This window comes from Apis cerana, linkage group LG14 (genome assembly GCF_029169275.1).
Source record: "Apis cerana isolate GH-2021 linkage group LG14, AcerK_1.0, whole genome shotgun sequence".
Lineage (NCBI taxonomy): Eukaryota > Metazoa > Arthropoda > Insecta > Hymenoptera > Apidae > Apis > Apis cerana.
In genome coordinates, this window is record NC_083865.1 from 5,955,772 (window position 1) to 5,974,003 (window position 18,232).

General features: G+C 31.7%; 1 protein-coding gene across 3 annotated transcripts in view; it reads right to left on the reverse strand.

The window, feature by feature from the left end:
* Positions 1–223: 223 nt before the first annotated feature.
* The window catches only part of LOC108003146 (allatostatin-A receptor), a 40,960-nt gene continuing 22,951 nt past the window's right edge, over positions 224–18,232 (reverse strand). Inside the window, exon 5 of one of the 3 annotated variants that reach the window (XM_062084230.1) lies at positions 224–612. The gene's annotated coding sequence lies outside the window, so the exon portion shown is untranslated. Of the gene's footprint in view, positions 613–8,683; positions 11,304–11,344; positions 12,873–18,232 lie in introns of those variants that run through there. The other 2 variants (XM_062084229.1, XR_009832542.1) reach the window with 2 other exon arrangements.

Here is an 18,232-nt window from a genome sequence, read left to right on the forward strand (position 1 = left end):
CTATGGACATCTGCCTATACCAGTTTATCTTCATTCGTGAAAGCAAATGATTCACGCGAGTGTAATTCACGTCAACAAAATGTAAAAATGTACAGGTTTCGTTGGATCGATTAATTAATTAACGTTCAGTTTTTTTTTCAATAAAAAATTGAATAAACATTGAGAACCAATCACGTTAATAAATAAATCCTTTTAATCATTTTGAAATCGAAGAATTCAGATTGTTGTAATTTATTTTAAAAGTTCATAAATTTTTAATTTTATATATATATATATATTATATGCACAATTACGTCTCATTCGTCTTGAAAAATCGATCGAACGAAACGTGAATTATTACCTTGTAATGTTAACCTTTGATTAAACTTCGACCAGCAAAGTGGAAAGAATTATCCAAATGTCGTGACTCGTATGATGCAATGATCCTGAAATAATCGATCGTATCATGTAGCTATGCGATTTACCTTTCTTCCGTGATATTTCTTCTGGACATTGAGATTCAATTGAAATTTCAAGGCCATCCTCGCGTGACACGTCTTCCTGGATCGAGCACATTCAAGCACAACGTGAATCACGCCTTCCTGAGCTTGTACTTGAACATCAGCCAAATATCTGATAGAGGATAAGGTAAGTCATTTACATTATTTAAAGCCAGAATAATCGTGGCTCGAAAAATGTTTCTGTGATAATTGAGCAAATTTAAAAAAATAATTTGAGTATTTTGTTTACCTAATTAAAATATTTTATTTAGAATTTCTTGTACAAGATATATTATTAAAAAGATTATTTGAAGTTTTATGCGTCCGTTTGAAATAATGTAAGGAAGTTTTATTTTGTAAGAATTTAAAATTTATTTTTTTCTAACGATGAACGATTCAAAAGAAATTTTCAAAGTTACAAATAGAATATCATTAGAGAAAGAGAGAGTATACTTGAAGATTCTTTTGTCAGAAGTTCCTAGATTTAAATTTCAAAGTTGATTCATCGATTATTTCCAAATAGCTTACAAGAAACTTTGTATAAAATTTTTGGATGCGAGCCATGTCATTTTTGAAGCAAAAATTCTAAAGTTTCGCAAACGTTGCAACCAAGATTATTGGAAAAATATCCAGTCCGTGACTAGAATGTTTGCAAATTCATATTTTCGTCAGAAATGCTTACGAATTTATTTAATACTTTAAACATCGTAATAAATATTTTATTCTAGTTTTATTTAATTTTACATATTTTCCCTTATAACTGTATATTATTTTTCGTAGGTTTTTCTATATATTTTTTTATAAATGCATAAATATTCTACTCATGAATATTAACAGTATTATTGATTTTAAAAATATGGAAGCAAATTTAAAATATCATTGTAAAACATTATGGAAAATATTATTACTACATTGCGAAATTTTACACATTTATTTAAAATATAAATATATTGCAAATATTTTGCAAATTTGTACAAGTATCCAGAAAAAAAAAACCTAAAAATATCCAGTAAAGTAAGTATATATTATATTAAAATGATAAAACAAATCTTTATTTCAATTCAACATAAAATTTATATAAAAAATTAGAATAGTTCTGTATATTTAAATTAATCAAATAAATTAACAACTAATTATTATCAATATTTCCAATAATATTATCAATATTATTATTTCAAAATTTCGTAAAACTTCATCTAAATTTTTTTCATGTTTTTTCAGAAGAACCAAGAACAATTTCAACAAGAAAAATTCCCGCCATTCCATTAAATAAATAGAGAAAAAAAATCACGTGATCGAATCTTCTTTTCCAACGATCGATAAATCCCAGTCTTTTGTCCGGTTCGATCGGTAAACCGGATCGAAAAGGTAAAGAACAGTTTGCGTTTTTCCTTGAAGCGAGGGAATACGATTGTCGAACGGGCAGAAGTATATGAGTTGCCCATTTCGCAAGAGATGAAGGAACGTGGATTGTAAAAAAGGAAGTAAAACGCTTAAGAGGCGAGCGGTGCAATGAAAGGTTATAGTCGGCTGCGACTAGATATAATACCTAGCTTTTACCACGAGGTGGGTATCATTCGACGAAACGAGACCCACCTGCTTTATATCTCGCGTGGAAACACGAGAGAATGCCCTAACGTCACAGATTCACCAAGATTTTACTTCTAACTTGAAGTGGAAGTTTCGTGGTTCTCGTTATTGTCGCCTGGATTACGTTTTTTGTGGTCGACCCTCTTTGACGCGAAAGATTATTTTTTGAAAGCGTATCAGAGAATCAGAGAATTTAAAAAAGAAAAAAAAGATTCTCTTGTTTTTAAAATTTAATGATCTTTCTCTTTCAATTCAATTTCAGGTGATTTTTTTTTTTATTTTCTAATTGTTAAATGTGAAAGAAGAATTTCAACGAAAGAAAGTTCATTTTATCGTATGTAATTTATAAATATTAGAATAACTCGTTATAATATATAGAATAGGATATAGTTTTTTTTAAAAATCAACATTTAATTGTTTCAGTTTGTTTGTACGATATAATGTAATAGTAATATAATATCATGTATATTTTATTAAAAAAAAAATATATATATTATTCTATATCATGAGCATAAAACTTCATATGAATATAAAGAAAGTAGCATTAGTAAAGTTTGTCAATGATGTAAACATGAATTTAAAGTATACTCATTCTGTGTAATTAAATTATACCTATATGACGTGAGTAAAAAATATTTTCGAAAAAAAATAATTTATCGTCAGATACAGATTGAAATTGTTTTTCTTTGTACATTTGAAAACTTCTAGCACAAATGAAAACTTTCTTCACGATTTATAAACAATTTTCTTTAAAAATATTCTACCGACTTTATACGTTATCTGAAAAAAAACAAGCTTTTTCCTTTGAAAAATGTTTCTCTAATTTCACATTGTCTCCGGATGATTGAGTTTTACTTTGTGCAAATAAAAAAAAAATATACGTATAAAATAAGGTATTTATTATTTTATATTGACGAAAAAAAGAATTTGCAACGAATAAAAATTTTTGTTACCCCAAGGACATTGTATAAAACGAATTGGAAATGCGATAACACAAAAAATAGAACGAAAAATGAAATGGAAAAATATAATACAATATTTCTTGTTTCTTGTCAAATTTTTGCAATACGTTTTATGTTTGCGTTTCGATAAAAATCCAGTTATTGAATATCGTAAAAAGTTTAAATATCATAAACCAGTATCATTCACTGAATTTTGTTCTATTGTCAACTGATAAATAATGGAGATAAAAAAATTTAACGTAAATTTTAATTTACGTGCATTAAATATACATTGATCATTGATTATTATGTGTAATTCAAAATTTAATATCTCGAAATTTCTATAATTTCAATTCTTAAAATTATCAATTTATAATTTCCAAAATTTTGATAACTTTTATATTAAGAATAAAAAAATTCTATTTACTTTGTCATAGAAAATCCTTATTATGATTATGAATTAGAACTGCATCATCGAATTATAAAACATGTAAATGACTAACCACATTCCATACATGCAAATACGAGAATTGCACGTTACATAAGTAATCTTCTACGTCTTTCGTTTATTATCTCAGTTAGCTTAAATGAAAACTCATTTTCATTCATGGTTAAATTCATCATTACATACTAGCCCTGCACCTCCAAGAGGATAATTGGCAATTAACACTTTCAAAATACTTACTTCTAAATAATAGTAATAATGTGTGAGAATTTAAGAAGAACGATTCTAAATTACTTTTAACAATAAAATCTTTCACCATTTTATATGAGAATAGTTTACAAATTTTAAAATAAGATTTTAATTAAGATTTCAAAGAGAGATGGATTACTTTTTTCAAAAAATCAAATTAAATTTTCGATTAAAAGATGATTTAAATCGTGATTTCTTATATATTGAATGAATATACACTGATTTCATAACAAAAATTTTATTACAAAAAAAATACATATAATTATATATATATAAGTATATGTAATGATAAATTATATAGCAACAATATTAAATCGTAATACATACGTATGCATATACTATATTGAAAAAATTTTAATTAATTTCCTTCTCAGCAAAAAAATGTAACAATTCAACCCCTACATCCCTTCATATATATATATAACCTATTTTTAATTAATTTTTTTTCTTTAAATGATGTACATATAAAATAACAGAATTATAAATACGATATAATAACTATCTATAGAATTTGTAAAAACGATTTTCATCGTTCAACGCGTTTTGATAAAACTAAAGGGTAACATTAAAATGTTATTGTCAAATTTATTCACATACGTTACCGTTCTTTTACTGAAAATTCACGGCAGTCGTGACATATATTAAACCGTTCACCTTTGATCCATAAGGTTTTACAACCGTTCTTTTTTTATAGCTTGCAATTACCAGTGCATACGAAATGATGCCACTTTTCAGCATGCACAAGTGCCATCCATTTTTTTTTTTCTCGCCTACACATTATACTGTGAAATCACAAGCATTTTTCGCTTCAAAATTATTAGAAACGAACTTTCTCTTCCTTCACACACACGCCCTTATCTTCATCCCCTTTGTCCTCTTTTTTTCTTGCATTTTTTTTTTTTTCGTAGAATACATTAACCTTTACTTAATTAATTTCATCATTCAATAGAGGTACAAAGAACACGTTTGAGATTAAATTCTATAGTTAAATTTTATATAGAATTTTATTTATGCGATATATGCAAAATTTAACTCCTTTCCTTGATTCATTATTGAATTAATTAATGTTAATTGAATTAATGTTAAATGTAAATAAAAGGAAAAATAGACTAGAAAAGGCTGGACTATTTATAAATATATTCACAAAAATTCAGAAATTTCTCCATTCCCAAAATACAAATTTCCATGCAACAATTTTAATACAAGAGATGCACAATATCTTGATTAATAATTCAAATTTTTATATAAAATACAATCAATAATCAAGAATAATTAAAATTAAAAGATGAACAATTTAAATAAAATCTGAATAAATTGACGCTCCTCTTCCAACAAACAAGGATCCAACAAACAAAATTTTAACAAAAACAAAAGGAACGCAAATAACGCTGTCTCACTCTATCTCACCCCATCCATCCTGTAACAAACCTTCGTCCAGGAAGCAAGGCAGCCCTCTAATGACCTAATACAAGCCTCGATACGAGTGTACACACCACCACTACACCCAACTCGTTGTGTTCCTTTCCGTTTCCGAGTCCCGCTTGTTGCTTTCCACCCTCGAAGCCCAGCATCCACCCACGTGTCCCTCTCTGTTCCACCCTTTTGTTACCGTTATAAGGACAAAGTTCATCGATCTTTCGACAAAGCGAGAAATGTCCTACCACCAGCCGGGTGCGCCGCTCTTTTCTTTTCGTGGGGAAAAACGCTTCCGGGTATTTCAACCACCTCAACGTCGCCACCCTTTTTCTCCTATCTTTTTTTCTTGTTTTTCACCCTTTTTCAGAACACGCTTTATCATTATCTCGATCTCCTCCCTCCATCTCCTTTCTCCCTCTTTTCTTTTCGTTCGTTGGTCATTTCCATTCGGAGAAAGAATTCGATTCTTCTGATCGATCAGAATATACGTAGATATCGTTATTGCGTGATATGCTCTGAATTTTCACTTGAAAATCTGACCCAGCTCGGAGAGAACAAAATTTATATTATATACTTTGGATATTTTTTCAGGTGGAATCGGGGGACACCCTGTATGTGCATGGATCGGTATTAAAGTAAACGGGGACAACGTTTTTCGCATCGGCTGGCACGAATTTATGGGATGGCGTGTCATTAAGATTTAATATCCGATGGTGTGCACGGTTTTTACGATACCGTTATTATACGAAGCAATCGACGCGATATGGTACATTTGGAGAGCGTGTGGGCTGGCTTTTGAATGATCTCGAACCTGTTTTATAATATCGGCCGATAAATCTTAGGTTTTATGGGTTTTTTCAAGCGAGATTAATTAAATATATTTCAGAATATTTATCAAAACGATCAATCAAATATACCTTCAAGCATCTCCAAATCTCCTTCATCGAAGGAAACGGTTCAGAATCCCTCGTAAACCGATCATCTTTACATCTTTCATCAAACATCAATCACTCGAGCAAATACCTCTCGCAAATGATAATAACTTCAAATCCTTCTAAATTCCATTTCGAAAAATCCTCGCCAAACTACCCCGGCCGAAAAGAAGAAACAATTCGTCACGCATCGACGTCATAATCCTCCACTTCGACTCGATCCCACTATTATTTGTAACTCCATTTCCCGTGGACCGAAATTGTTCCGACCAGATCATCCATCCACACACACACACACGTGCACACCCTGGCCACACCGCTTACCCACCGATTCACAAACGGACCAGCGTAAAACGGGTAAAGGATAAAGAGATTACGTTTGGCGGAATCCACGGGTTCAGGTGATTCGATAGGATATCGATCGAGCGGCGGTCTCCTTTGATTTTTCGTTTGGAAAGGATTATTCGCGGTTCTCCATACCCGAGAACTAATAATGGATACAGGCTTATCAACTGTTAACGCGAGGCCTCCGTTAATACCTCCGTGTTTCATTCAACAACGTTTCATTGGTAATTTAATTAATGGACATAGGATCGATATATATATATACGTATATATGTTGTAGATTGTGTACTGTGCGGCCATTAACGGTTCATTTTCCACATTTCCATTACTGGTGAGATGTTGCCCGAAAGCCGTTTTCTTCATTGCTGAAAGTAATTGAGTTTATTGTTCGAACGGATGAAGATGCACGTTTCGGGTCGTTAACTGGTGGCTTCTGGTGAGAAATTTGAATGGAATTAAGTTAAGATATGGATCGTGGATTTGGTATAAATTTGCTGTGAAACGCGTTAAAATTATTTCGCGAGGATAAAATAAAAATGCAACGTTACGTGGATTGGGTGATTTTTTTTCTTAGGGTTCCATTTTCTCTTTCAACAGCGGGATAAAATAGAGAGGAAAAATAAAAGCACATTGGATTCTCTCTCTTTTAGCAACAAAATAAAAATTTTAAGAACGGAACACAAAAAAAAAGAAGAAGGAAGGAATTCCTCGTTGCAAGTTTCAATCTCTTTTCAAAGAAGGAAAAATTTCAAATATTCAATACGTTCATCCGACAAATCTTTATGGAATAAGGTAAAAACAGTTGCAAATATTTATCCAACAGTTGCAAAAGAGCTAAAAGACTTGCCGTGTTCGAAATATGAAGAAAGTGAAAGAAAAGTGAACAAGAAAAGAGAGAAAGAATCGTTGCTCTCCCTGAAGAAAAGAAAAGAGTAAGATGGAATAATTGAATGAAATACTTACTCCTTTTCTTGCCCCCTCCCTCCGCAAGATTGATTTCAAATCTCTCGTGCATGGAGTCGTGTTTTTGGAGAAAAAGATGTCCGCATTAGTATTCTGCGATTCGACGAACGATTCACGATCGGTTTACCGCAACGCTTCAAAATTCCTGGCTGGTGGGCTAACCTTGTAATGGATGGAAGGCGACGTTCTGTCCTCGGACTTGTGGTTTTCGAATACATGCAAGTTACACGGGGGAGGGATATCGACCAAAGATACCCTTCGATCTTATATATTCGAGTTAGGACGTAGCCTCGATCAGGTATCATTACTAGGGATGTTATATTTGTGTCCTTTCGAAATAATAATTTTTCGTAATTTTGAAATATTGTCAATTCGATATTGCAATTTGAGATTGAATGATTTTTTATCTTTTGTGATTAATAATTACAATTTATTATCGAAAGTGTGATGACTTTTTGTAGATATTTTTTTTTATTCTTTTTCATTGTGTACGTTAATAATATATATATATATATATAGGCGTTATATATTTCCATTGATTCCTGTTTTATCTTAATTTCCGTTGAATTATAATTTTTAAATGTATAAATTCTGGATTAAATTCTGGAAAATCGTTTGTAGATAACGCTTGTTATAATTATAATTTTCAAACGGGATGAATTCAATTAAATCTTGAAAATTTATTATGGAAATTGTTATTTGTTTTTCACGTATAACATTTGTTATTATACACGTTCGCAGAAATATCAATATGCACGATTCCCGCAACAAATTACACTTGATATTCTCCATTTCGATTCTCCTAAAAAAAAAAAAAGAAAAAAAAGAAACGAGACAGTCGATTAATAAATGAATCGTTGAAAATTTATCTTCAATCGAATAAAAATAACACGTATTTTAAACAGAAATATATCTTCATTGACCATTTCAAGATCAACTTCAATTCGATACAATTCTTTTGCGATTACAGACAGCGTTTAATAACACGAATACAATAAATATTTGGTTAAAGAAAGATTAAAATTAATCTAAGAAAAAATTTAAAATATTTGTTTTATTCTTCCTAGATAAAAAAAATCCCTATACTGTTTTTGCTTGATCCTGAATCCAAAAGAAAAAAAAAACTAACTTACGCCTTAAATTCGTCAGAAAAAAAAAGGTTCGTACAAGCTGTTTCTTCCAAAACCTATGAATAAAATAACCATCCACTTTTTTTATCAGTCTGTTCTACGCACCAACGAGTATCACCGATCAAAACTCGTAAATATCAACGTAATAAAATTTACGATTTTTTAAACTTCCATCCCCAACAATCGTCGCGATTGGAAATAACCCCCAGAAATTTTTCTTTTTTTTTTTTTTTATTATGAATACTAAATGCTATATTGTTTATTACATCGAAGAAATTCGGTTATCACGAGCCATTAATATTCATAGCCCTGATGCATATTCAATCGTACATTATATTTTCTCGTCGCGACTGCACAAGGCTAATTCGAGCTACTGCAATAACCCGGCTGGCTGTCTCATCCGCTCTTTAAACCATCCCTTTTTTCCATGCCGAACAATGGACGAATGTTGGCGAAGTTGAGGATTAACCGACTAATGATTTTTTTTTCTGCACACGTTAGTTAGCTTAGATCGAAGTTAGATAATCGCGAGTTTAACATTTTCAAAAAGAATAAATAATGTGTTTCGTACAATCGTAAACTAACGATCCCTTCTTTTATAAGTTTGTTTTAATAATATCTTCACAGGGAAAGAAGAAACTAAAACGAACTTATATTTTAAACTTTAATATCTGAATCCATAATCTCGAGATCTTTTAATGCTTTCCAAGCACGATTCGTGGGATACAAGCTTTCCTATTAATGTTCGATCTCATCAAGATCATTATTACTTATTTTTCTCTTCTTTATATTTCTCAAAATATAATTTCAAAAAAAAAGAAAGAAATTATAAAGCCTTTACCTTCGAATAGAATCAGATAGATCCTAAAGAACAAGGATATATCTCAAAAGCAACGAGAAACCTCGGTTTCAAATTCGAGTTATCCTTGGAAATCTAGAATCTCGCGTTCAAATTTATTTATTCCTGAAAATATAAAAACTTCGTTTCCCACTCTGACGTAAGAAAGGCTCTTCGTTCGCGAGATAATTCAACGATTACGGTTTCCCAACATGCTAGGAAAATATGCTAGGACAGATATCTCTTCTTCCAGAACGTTAAACTTTCTTGCCAAATAAATTTCCACTCTCCCGATCATTAGAAGTCCCCCCGAAATCGCCTCGGTTGAGTCGAACCGCTCCCACAATTTCAGGATCATAGATATTACTTTATATAACGATGCATCGCCCCAGGATATCACCTTCCTCCCCCCACCAATCCTCTTCTGCCATTTCGAAGGGGTGTACCTTCGTGTATACCTTGCGGATTATGCGAATGTTCCCCACCCTCGAATATGGGAGAACATTCGATTTGACTTTCGGGTTGGGAAATGAATTTTTCCCTTGGCGAGTCGCGACTTGGGATGTGTAATCCGGTGTTTCATAATAATCCTTGCAGGTCGTGTTTTTTAATTTGAAACATCGGGGGAACGAGAGGTAATATTGAAACGTGGAGCGATATGGGAGTGGATTTAAAAAGAAGAAAGAAAGAAAGGGAGGAAGGGAAAAGGAAAGACACGTTTGAGTTGAATTTAAAAAAACTTTTGGATTTCAAGTAGAATCATTTTTTCAATGGGATGAAATGCGAAGTAGAAAAGTTTATGGTGAAAAGGATTCAATGGTTGTGGTATCAATTTCATTATTATTGTATAATTATTGATTCCATGAAAGGGGATGTTAACAAATTGAGAAAAGCTAAGATTAAGATTGAAATTTTACCACAAGGAATACAAATTCGTTAATCGTTGACTCGATCTACTTAATTTTCCAAGAATTCTGTATCGAATAATATTTTCACCGCAAAAGTAAAATAATAAAATCTAATACAAAATACATTTTGTGTTAGATGATCCCTGAAAAAGAAAATATGAAAAGAAATCGTCGTGAAAAAATTAAACGGGGCAAAAGTGTTATACCTTGGATGAAATGGAAACTGTCATTTAAGTGTCGATTGCGTTAGCTGGAATCGTCGCCGCATAATAAACGGTCACCTTTTCGCAAGTTTTATTTCGCCATCTTCTTTGTCGAACAAACTTGCCATTCAGATCTTAAAATTTACAACGTCTCCTTTGTTGAAGAGGGAACCTTTTGTTGGAGTCAAATTGGCAAACGGTAAAAATCTACTTGAATTGTAAAATAAAGGGGAAAGTGAATTGACTTGGAATGGTTGAGAAATGAAATTACGATTTTTTTCACTGTAAAATTAAGCGAATTATTAAAAAATTATTAAAAGATATATATATAAAAAAAAAATAAGTGTAAAATCTCGATTTCGTTGAAAGGAATCGAGTATTCGAAAGATCGAATGCTTTTCTTTTTTTTTTATTTTTTTTTTTTTTATTTTTCGACACGTACGCGATATATTGACGATGCTTTGTTGTAGTTGAGTTTGATGGAACACGCTCTGTTGAATTTTACATTGAGCTTTCCACATAAAAATTTCGACAAAAATTTTTACCGCGAAAGGGTATAGAAGATCTGGGAAATAGCTTATGCATAAAATATTTCTATTAAAGCTTTTTGTTTCCATAAATTTTTTGGGGAAAAATTCCAAATTTCCAAGTTTTGAAATATCCGGAAAATGGATTGTCCAAAACCAACAAAATTTCTATTAAACGTTTGCATTGATAATTGAATAGTGATTGAATCGTGTTCTTCTCCTTTCTTCGTATTTTCGTATTCTCAAAAGTAGAAGATAAATTCTTAGATATCCTGGATCTCCGCTTAATCCACCAAACACAGAATCCTCCCCAATTACAGGATCTGGATAAAAGAGGCTAGAAAATATAAAAAACAGAATAGAAATTAAACAATTCAATTTGTAATTATATCATCATCTTTATTGATATATGTATATATATATTATATATATATACTTTACAATTTGTATCAGGACAATTCTTCGCCAAGTTCTCGACAAAGTCTTAACTCTAAAACTTTTAAAATCTACGCCTCTTCGAAATCAGCTGAAAAAGAAAAAAAAGGGAAGGGGAGAAAAATCGAAATTTTTTTTTTTTACATCCTAAAAGTAAAAATTTTACTTTTCTCCCCTATACGTGATTCACGGAAAGGGCAGGGGCTCATCTACCATCAATCCATGAATCCTCGCGAAATCTCTTCTCAAAACAACATTAAAATTCTAATTTAAATGTGAAATCTCTTGATCGATCGAGTTTATTAAGCTCTTTCAATATTTTCTTTTTTTTTTCCCTCGAATTTTTATTTTTATTTTTTCGCCGAACAAACGATAAAGCTGTTTCTTTCTTCCTCTATAACTATATATATAGTAACCATGATTCAACCTATATTTATTTAATTTTTATTCGCTTATTTTTTATTTGTATTTATAGACTGCGAATTTTTATGCAGCTAAAACTTTTATGCTCGTATATTCAACTAATATATGTAAAAATATTAATTATTAATTCTAAAAAAATTATATAGGATATAATATGTACATTTATGAGATATCAATAATTTTATTATATATATATAATTTTCGCAAATCTCCATTACAAAATACGTGACGACAATAATTTTTTCTTTTTTTTTTTTCTTTTTGATAATTCTTTTGTCATCACATATTTCTATTAAATTTTTCCTTACACTTTCTTAACACTTTCATCTCTCTATTCGTTCTTTTTCACTCGAGAATACGATTAAATTTGTATATGTATGTTATAATCGATGATTATAATTCCTGTTCCACGACGATACAAACTTTTCTTTCTTCGAACGAACATCGCATCAATTAAGAGTCCAAATAAAATATAAGATATAAGAAGACACGTTTATTATATCACTTTACACAAAACACAACACACATGAAAAATTTCCATAAAAATCCGCAGTCCATCACTCAACAAGCGTTATTTTATATATATATATGTACACAATTTTTATTCATGGATGTAAATCTCACGTATTACGGATAGAGGTTTTACACGTATAAAATGCTTTTTTTTCTTTTTTTTTCTTTTTTTTTTATTATCTTTCGACACGCACACACGCAAACACACGCACACGCAAGCGAGAAAAGACGCTTAATTACGATCCGATGGATTAATCTCGATCAGAGATGGGTTTTGCTCCAAAAATCGAGCAAAAATTCGAGATTCGTTTAATTAGGAAAATCAAAGATATATATATATATATATCGGTATAAATTGTTTCGTAAAACGATTTGTCACGGTTAAACGGCACAAATGCACGCTCGAGTTCACATGATAACTGTTCCGTGTTACAACGAATATCGAATACCCGGCGAATACACTCTAATTTAGACGTAAAATCGGCGCAATCAGTGCTTGTTAACTGGACGAATCCGGCGTCGGAGTATTTGTGACCTGAAACAATCGTGATATAAGAGAGGAAGAAAAAAGAGGGTGAGAAACGAGTTTAATGAAGACCAGAGTGTAATTCGAGCTACTTAGATTATATTATTATCTACCAGTATCTGAGTAATCGAAAAAAAAAAAGAAATTAGAATCGGAATTTAGAATATGAATAAATATCATAACGAATATTATAACTTTGGAAATCTTGGTGTATCGTTTCGTATGCTTAAATTCATCGTAAATCAAAAAAATCTAAATGCAACATTGAATAGTCGTAATTCATATGACTTGCACAAAATTTCACAATATAAATGTAAATCAACAATACGAGATACCAAAGCCCAATTTTGTTAATAAAACACTATGAATAACACATACGTATTTATATACACGAATCTTCTACCACTTCCTTAAAATGGTGAACACCTAACCTGCAAAGATTCCTCGTCAAATCCACCAATTAACCACCACGATTATTTCAAACCCTTGCTCCCCTCTCCTCCTCCCTCCTTCCAAAAAAAATTAACGCTTCTCTCGCGACACCATCATCGATATTTCGAAAACTTTCTCAAAAAAAGAAAAAGAAAAAGGAAAGAAAAAACAATAGCTCGGTTCGCCGCGTCTCCTCCTAGGCTCTCCTCAACTCCAAGGATGAATTTATACGACAAATACGTTGAGCTTCGAGTTATGTACAATTGCTGACAAAAAAAAAGGAAAGAAAAAAAAGGGGGAACGATTGAAAATTTCGAAAACGGCGAGCCTCGTGAGAACGCGTATCGCGAAAGTAGTCCGTTAAGTGTCGTGGACGGGAGAGTGGTACAGGGGCTCAATGATGAGTACACAGATCGATGCCGGTTAAAGTGGAAGAAAGACAAGCCGAGGGCGAGATGTGTGTGTAAAAGACGAGAAAGAGAGAGAGAGAGAGTGAGAGAGAAGTGGGAAAAAAAGTGGAAAGTGGAGGAAAGGATACGACAGAGACGAGAAGTTTGAAAGAGAGTGGCAGTGATGGCGCACAAACTCTCTCTCTTTCTCTCGCTGAAGTTTTCCGCCGGTTTCACGGCTCGGCCTAGTTTGGTAAGCCTTCTAACCTAGAATTATGACGTGGAAACATCGCGAAATCTCGCTCGGATGAGATGGGAATGGCTGTTGCGGCACACGAGCCGACCAGAGAGTATATTCATTCTGATCATTGGTAAATGGCACTCTCCTCTCTAGCGTGACAAATCGTAACATTTACTTGCTAATCGATCCGGTGGAGGCGAATTTTCCCCCAATGTGACTATTTCTTTCTCTTTTTTCAAGTAAATTTTAAGTTTTCGTTCATTATTTATTGCAAAGTTTGGAGGGTGAATACGAAGAAATATGTTTTCAAGGGATGGGAGTGAAGTTGTGCGAGGTTGGAAGATTTTTTTGACGAGGAAGACATGCGAGTATTCGCAAACATATTTGAAATTAATTTTGGGGGGAAAAGAGAGTGCGCCTCTACACAAGTTTTGTGCAGGGGAAGGGTCGCTTCGAAAGGGTCTGTTGGTTTTTAATCCCGAATAGGGGAACTTTACGACACTCGTGTCAATATTTCATGCTGCTTAAGCAAATGTTACTGTTACTGGGAGGGAAATGTAAAAAGTTTTCCATTGTCTACTGTATTTGTGTTCGGGGATGATTGATACGAAGATCTTAATTTTTTTAAAATTATCGTCTGAAAGCATCGAAGAAGAAAAATGGTAATTTTTTCTCAAAACTTTATCCCTCGCAAATCACGATCGCAAAAATAATTCCTATTTCCAAATTAATTGTTCTCATCCTGAAATATCTCATCCTCGATTAAATATTTTTTTTATCGTTCTTCGCCAACCATTCTTCTCTTACCAAAAACAATCGATGCTGCACAATGTAAGGGATACATTTATTTATTTATTTAAAATACGTGGAAGTGGAATTGTTGAGCGGCAACAATGTTTCCCGGAAGTTGGGAAGCCAAATTGAACGTAGTTTTAATCTATTTTTAGCCGGTTGTCGATGACTCACGCCATGGCTAAGTACAAGTACTTTCCATTAGCCGTCACCCTACCTTAGCTTCCCCATTCAACCCTTAGTTAATTCCATGGGAATTCGTTTACTCTCCTTTTACGATTCCACCCCGTTTTCCCTTTCGATTCTACTTACCATCGGCTAAAGACACTTTCACGGATCAAATCGTATCACGAAATCGAAAGTAATTCGAGAATAATTCGTTTCTCCCTTTCGAGAAAGAGAAGTGCAAAGATAAGTTTTCAAAACTCTTTTATGGATCGCTTATTGTTAACCAATTTGATCTAGAGATTGAATTTCTCTAAAAAGTTTGTATCAATTTCTCGTTTTCGCGGGAAAAATTTGAATTATCGCATCGAAGATTTTGAAAATGATCATTTTATAAATAATTCACATCTGGCCAAACCAAATTCAATGCATGAGAGATATGATTCGTGGTTGTTTGGGGGTTGCCAGGGGAATGGATGGAGCCGATAATACGAGCGCATAGCTGTAAGATAAATTAGTATTTCCATAAAGCCGAAGATGCATCTGCACACAGGATCCGAATTGCGCTGATACCCGAAACACGTGAATTAGCCATTTATTCAACCCTGTGAAAGCTTGATTTATCATTTATAACACGCATTTACACCACGTACACGATACGGCTTTTACAATTGTAATAGGGTTTCAACACCCCGCTGTAAAATCTGGGAATAATTTTTCGTCAGGAGATGCGTCCGGCGATGGGGCTCATCGAACCGTGAAAAAAAACCGATATCGCATTTTTTTTAAATAATATCGTTACGAAACGGAGAAATACAAAGAATGGAAGATAATGAAAATTTTCGATTAAAAGTAATTTTTATTGTTATTCTGAATTATTTTTTTTTTTCGCTGATATTCCTTTTAAATAAAAAGAATGATACGAGGGGTGAGTAATTTTAAAACTTTTTTACGTGACAGATTTTCGAACGATGGAAATTATGGATGAAAATTTGTTTATTTTCGAGTCGAATTATATATTTTACACGTTACGAATATTTCGATTCGTAAGGAGGAAATTTTCGAAACGGTTCCCCGAAGTGAAATTATATCGCCGATTGCGTGGAAACGTTTTCGTAGGCAGAGCAAGAATGATCCTATTGAGAGATAGCGAAATTGACCCCGGCGGTGAGATAACCGATCGCATAACAATTCGGGACACAAAAGAAAGAGATAAAAATACGTGAAATATCGCCGACCATTTATCTCACCCCCTGCGATATTCGTCGTGAACCTGCTAATAATAAAATAATAATAAAAACGAACAAAAAGGGTTGCTCATCCCAGCAATTGCATTTAATGATTTTCATCCTGGAAATTCGAATATAATTGTCTGAGTAAGGTTGAGTAAGAAACTGAAAAGAAGGATGTTCGATCGTGGTGTGAAAAAAAGGGATGATATAAAAGTTTCTTTTTTAATTATATTATAAAACATCGGTCGTTAATATAATTGATAAATTTCAGTTTGTCTGGACGAAATATAAATTTTCTTTGTTGCACAAGAGGTAAACAGATTGTGCTTTCATAAGTAAAAATCAAATAGCAACGTCGATGCGAACGTATCCGTAAGATAAGTGCAACATCACCGGATGAGGGTTAATCGCATTTCTGTTTACGTCAATCATCGTGAAATATAGCGAGGCGATGAAGATCTATCCATAAAAGAGGAGAAGGTTACTTTCTTGCAATAATGAATTTATCGTTGTAAAAGAAAAAAAAGAAAAAGAAAAAAGAAGGAAAAAACGGTAGCAATTGTTTGTATGAAAATTAATAGAATTTTTAAATTTTTCAACGTTTGAAACGAATGTGAAATTAATAAATATTCGTAAAATTCTAATATTCTCAATTTTTTACCTGAAAGAGTTACTTTTTGACAGTAATGAATTTATCGTGATAAAAAAAAACAAGCAAATGAGAAATTTATTACGCTGATGAAGATTTATAGAATAATAAATTTATGATAATAATTTAAAAATTTTGAAACACTTTAATATTTCAACTTTCTCTTACCTGATAAGACAGAGTAGCATTTTTTTTTACTGTGGCTGCTTTATCATCGTGAAAAAGTAATGATGAAACGATTTTATAAAACCGTAAAAAGGTATTTATGCTTATTACATAACTTATAAAATCATAAATTTACAGTTAATGAAAATCTCAAGATGTTTAATACTCTTTTCAAATTAACGATTTTATGAAAATTCATTAAGTAATAAATTTACACTGTACGATATTTTTAAAATGTTGAAAAAATTTAAAATATCTATGAACAATTATTTTCAAATAAAATTTTATTCCATTCAACGAACAACGATTAAAACAAAATTGTTAAATCATCCCCTTCTATTTTTCCACGAAAAATTTATTATTTTTAAAAATATTATTGATCAGCGTACCATGAAAGTAATTAAGTATTAAATAAAATAATAATTTATCGCTTTTTCGAAAATCCGTTATTGAAATGCAACCAAATTTAAAATACTCGTCGTGTATTTCATTTAAATTTGAAAATACTTTTTCCCAAAGTGTATTATAATTTAACTCGAATGTTTCGTGGAATATCGAGTTACTATTGATACGAATCAATGCAAGGAACCAGACACAATTGAATCCAGCAAGAATCCGATATAACTTTTCCCTACGAAAATAATAATTTCGTTACGGTGGTTTATCGGTTATTAAAACGGTTGCACGATACAATTGTGGATCGATATTTAATCTATATACACCGAATGACAGCCTCCATTGAAAAATTTGCTTAATAAATTGTTTGTTACTTTTTATCGAGCAAGGAACGACTAAAAAGCTAACTAAAAATTGGAATTTCATTCTCAAAAAGAAAATTTATGTTATATATTATTATACAATCCGAATTGATTTTTTACGATGAGAAAGAATTTTAACTTAAAAATGAAATTCACCTTTAAATTTATAAATTTAATTTATTTATACGCGTTTATCTAAATTTAAATTTTGTAGTATAATTTAAACCAATCACAAGTCATCGATATTTTGATCAATCTGTTTTAAAATTTAAATTTAATTCCAATAAATGGTGGAAAATAATTTTTCAAAGAAATTTCAATTACCAACCATGAAGAGTTACGACTTAAAAAGAAACGGATGCATATTAAAGATGCTTTTGTACTCAAACGATGCATTATACTTATACTTAATACTTGCATTTTCACGATTATTCTTAAGAAATGAACTTTTTTACTATTATGAATTATATATTATCATTAGCCTCGAGAATTATCATTTATATTAAACTTTCTTAATAACGTAAAAATTATTCCTGATAATTGACT